The 4,878-nt window shown below is 40.9% G+C and overlaps 1 pseudogene; it reads right to left on the bottom strand.

Moving 5' to 3' along the window:
- Positions 1 to 1,033: 1,033 nt before the first annotated feature.
- LOC112405262 (zinc finger matrin-type protein 2 pseudogene) lies at positions 1,034 to 1,648 on the bottom strand (annotated as a pseudogene).
- Between the last annotated feature and the right edge of the window lie 3,230 nt (positions 1,649 to 4,878).

Below are 4,878 nucleotides of genomic sequence, written 5' to 3'. Positions count from 1 at the left end.
CTAGAGTCTGTCACACAGAGTGAAGTAAGTCAGAAAGAGAAAAACAAATACCGTATGCTAACACATATAAATGGAATCTAAAAAAAAAAAAATGCTGATGAAGAACGTAAGAGCAAGACGGGAATAAAGATACAGACCTACTAGAGAATGGACTTGAGGACACGGGGAGAGGGAAGGGTAAGCTGGGACAATGTGAGAGAGTGGTAGTGTATATATGGACGTATATACACTAGCAAATGTAAAATAGCTAGCTAGTGGGAAGCAGCCGCATAGCACAGGGAGATCAGCCCGGTGCTTTGTGACCAGCTAGAAGGGTGGGATAGGGAGGGTGGGAGGGAGGGAGACACTAGAGGGAAGAGATATGGGGATATATGTATATGCATAACTGATTCACTTTGTTATAAAGCAGAAACTAACACACCATTGTTAAGCAATTATACTCCAATAAAGATGCTAAAAAAGTAAAAAAATAATAAAATAAAATTAGGAAAACATTGGCTGTCAGGTAAAAGATCCCCTAGATCTTTAATATTGGTTTATGAATCTTTATTTGCTGGTATGAGGAACGTTATAGGAAAGCTAAAGTTCTGCCAAGTTACTTTCAGTTAAAAAAAATCCATGAGGACAAAATATAGTCAATAATAATACTTGACATTGGTCCAGGATAGCTTCCCATTAAATTTTGAATTGCAATATACTCTGAGAACTACGGTGAAAAACTTAGTTTAATCCACTTTACACGTTTGGAAAGGCAGGTACGCAAAGACTGTGCTTTTTTTTTTTTTTTTTTCCCAGAAGAGGTGTGTTTTCTTTATTGGGAAGTCAGATGATCAGACGTCCTCTGTCTCCAGTGAAATACTGAGGCTGAAGGAACATGCCACAGCACATTCCTTTGCATCCTGTGCTCTCTCCCAAGGTAGAGGGAAACCACAAACACCCACCCTCTAGCCCTCCCCACTGCCAGTCTTAAGGACTTTCCCCAGTACCTCCCAAAAGATGATGCCCACACACACACACAAAGTCAGGCCTGGCAAAAAGCCAAGCATAGAAAGCCTCAGTAACTCTTCTTGGTGGAACCAAAGCCAGAGAAGCCCATCACAGCTGCCATCTCATCCTCCTCCTGAAATGTCAAGTCCTCCTCAGCCCTCCTTTTCTTCTCCTTCTGTTTCTCTTTCTTGTAGGCTTTGGCCTTTTCTTCCTCTGAGTTCCTTCATCCTTTCCTCAAAATCATAATCCTTCTGCTTCTCTTCATTTTCTTCTTGTTGACTTCAAAACGTTTCTTCACCTGATCCAAAGTGGAACGTTCCACACGCATAGACATGCCCAGGTTTCGCTGATGTTTCTTTCCATTAATGTGATCCAGGAAGTTGATGGAGTCTTTCACCACACAGTCACAGACATTGCAATAGTATCCTCCCATCTCAGACTGTGGGGTGGTCTTGGTAATGACGGTTGTTTTCCCAAGTTTGGATTCCAGGTCCACCTTGGAGTCCCGATGCCGGAGAAGCTCTCGCGTGACTGGCTGCACTGGTTTTCCATCCTTCTTTTCTCTCTCTTCTGTGAGCGTCTTCTCAGCAAGCTTCTCATATTCATCTTTGGCCCACTTTCGGCGAAAGTCCAAGTTTTTTGTCCCACTGCCCGACGCCATCTTCACTGCGAAGTCAGACTGTGGTTTTTAAGAGTCATCCAACAAATTGAGAGGAAGAACCAAGATTCAGTTCATATTTATATATTTCCAATTCAGTGTCTCTTCTAAATCCTATTGCTTTCCATCTTTGAAAAATTGTGCTTAGTGGGAATTTAGGATTAATTTTGTTTTTATGTAGTCCTCTGAATATACCATGCTCCTTCCTGTCTCAAAGCCTTTGCACGTGACATTTTCCTGCTTGAAATGTTCCCTGCTTTCTCACAGTCTCATTTCCCTTCAGCTAATCAAACTGCCTTCATTTTCAGATCCCGGTCCCAGCATCTTTTCTTTAGGGAGCCTTCAGTTACATCCTGTATTAACTCAGATGCTTGCTGTAGATATCTGTAATATTTTCAAAACATGTCACAGTGTTCTGTTTTTCAGTTTGTGTGTGTGTGATTATTTGTGTAATGACTTTGCTTTCCCCTTAGATCATAAGCACTGTAAGAGCAGAGCTTGGGTTGATTTTGTTCTCCATTGTATCTGCAGGGGAAAGTATGTCTAGTACATACTAGAAAAATTAAACTTATAAAGGTATACGATACTTGAATAAAGATAATATCCTAAAGGAAATTGTATTTAAATTGTAGAAGAAACATAAATAGAAAGAAATAAAAAATACAAGAAAAAAGTGTTTGTTATGAGTGGAAATTAGCTCCTAAAAGTCCTGAGACCAAAGGAATTCCAGGAACCACCTCCATTGAAATTTTCTTAAACCTGGGAGTGGTTCTATAAATTGCTTTCTGTTATTTACTTATATTACTACAACAGTAAATGTTAGAGCGTGCTTACCATAAGTTTTAGCATCCTGTGTCTGCCTGAAGATTGTGATCACTAATTGCTAAATAATGGGTGCCTTTGGGGTACAGGGCACTAAATGAGGCATTTTATGGAAATCAGAGTAGACACTCCTTTAGCATGAAGTTGTGCTCTGCATCTCTGGGAATGTACACCGTATGCTAGAAAAGAGGTGAGGGGTGAAGAGAGGGTCAAAAAAGGATTTTTAAAAATGTTAAGGAACTGTTTACTTAGATTAACTTGCCCTATCACTACCATAGAGTTTCCATGTTTAATTTTTTATTTCCATCAATGAAATTCTCTTCAAAAAGTGTAATTTCTTTCCCCAGTTGACCTGAGTAGAATTCTCCGACCAGTGTTTATTGAGCGTTTAGTATGTGCGAAACACTTACTGGGTCATAGAAAGATAAGACACATCCCTATCCTCCAGAGAGCTTGCAGACTCTGAGAGACAGAGGAATAAACTGTGGCAGCGTGATAGGTTTTGAGACATGGGGGCGCCATGGGTATTATGAGGGCACAGAGGAGGAGTACTAGACTCACAGTGATTCTGTGAGTTTCCTAAGGAAAGTGAGGATTAAGCTTATTCTTGAATAACCAGCAAGAGTTGGCCACGTGAAGAAGGAAGAAAGAAGAACAGGCAGTTTAGAAAGAGGGAAAAGTATGGGCAAAAGGACGGAGGAGTGAAAGACTGAGGAGTAGAGTGTTTTTTCAGGGGGTAGCAGGACCACTGGGAAGCATCTTGACTGTCTTCATAGGATGGTTGGATTTTATTCTGGAGGTGGCAAGAATCATTTGAAGAATCTTAAATAGCGAGTGAGGGAGATATGTCATCACTTGGTGACTGATTAGACAGTTTGATAAGATTCAGGACGGGTTGTAGAATAATTCTTTAGATTCTGATCTGGGCAAGACAGCACAGAAGGAGGAGTAGGTCTGATGGGTAGATAATGAATTGTTTTTTCTCATTAAACTAAACCTGTAACATATCCAAGTGGAGACCAGGATGAACAGATCTGGAGACCAGGAAAACATTTAGGGCTACAAACAGACAGATATTTACAAATAGATTATTATAAAGGTGGTAGTTGAAAACAGAGGTATGAATGAGATGTTCTTAGAAAGCACACCCAGGGAGAGGAGAAATTATCCCCATTTGTGTCTCGTGTTGAGAATATTTTGGTTTTGCCATGCAGCATTTATTCATCTTACTCCTTGAAAAGGTACCCTGTATTTCCTTTGGGTTGCTACATCTATCTAACGTTTATTGCAAATGCTTGAGGCTGATCCTGTGATCAGCTCTAGCGGTGGCCATGTAAGTAGGCATAAGTCAGTTGGCTAATTCCGTTCCTCTGGCCTCAGTCATTGGCTCATTGATGGGAATGTGACTAGAAACAGGACATATTTGAACTATTGGTGGTGGTGGGAGGAATCTCTCTTTTCTTCTGGACTTCAATCTGGAGGACGTTGATCTAGGAGTTCTTGATCTAGGAGTTGTCGGGGGCTACCTTGAATAGCGTGAGAACAAAACCAACACCAAAGAAGCCAGAGCCAGGAGATGGAGAAAAACAGTCATGACCAAAACCTCCCTACCCTTCTCTACTTAAAAAGTACTTAATGACATTCCATTAGAAAAAATCGAAAGCATCGTTAATGTGAATTACAAGATGCTGCTTGATCTTGTCCCCGGCTGTCTCTCCAGCCTCATGTTTCTCTCATTTCCTTGTAATGTGCCATGTTCCTTTCCATATAGGACCTTCGCATGTGGTGTTTCGCGGTTTAGAGCTTTACCTTTCTCTCTTTGCCTAGTAAATACCTGCTATTCCTGAGACCCGAGAGCCAGTGCCCTAGGAAAGAAGGCCTTTCCTGGCCAGCATATGCCCAGTCGGGGTTATGTGTCTTATTATAGACCAGGAGTGGTAAACGTTTTTCTGAAAAAGGCCAGATAATAAGTATTTGAGGCTTTACATGCCATGTGGTCTCTATCACAACTACTCAACTCTGTTGCTCTGGTGTGAAAGCAACCATACACAATATGTAAATGGAGAGACATGCCTGTATTTCAATATAACTTTATTTACAAATACAGTCAGTGGGCCATATTTAGCCCACAGGCCACAGTTTCCTGAGCCCTTCTATAAGCCTTTATTTCCTTCAGAGCCCCGATCCCGGTTTGTAATTAAATATTCATCATGGTAATTATTTGATTAATGTGTGTGTCTGCCACCAGATACTAAGCTCCTTGACATCAGGAACCATGTGTTTTTGCTCACCACCATATTTCCAGGATTTAGCATGGTGTCTGGTACACAGTAGAATTTCGTGCATGTTGTAGTTTTATGTTTAAAACATAATTAGAGGAGAAGGAGCCCATGAAGAAGACTGAGAAGGAA

The sequence above is a fragment of the Neophocaena asiaeorientalis genome, unplaced genomic scaffold (genome assembly GCF_003031525.2).
Source record: "Neophocaena asiaeorientalis asiaeorientalis breed wild unplaced genomic scaffold, Neophocaena_asiaeorientalis_V1.1 scaffold171, whole genome shotgun sequence".
Classification (NCBI taxonomy): domain Eukaryota; kingdom Metazoa; phylum Chordata; class Mammalia; order Artiodactyla; family Phocoenidae; genus Neophocaena; species Neophocaena asiaeorientalis.
This window is presented reverse-complemented; position numbering and strand designations above follow the sequence as displayed.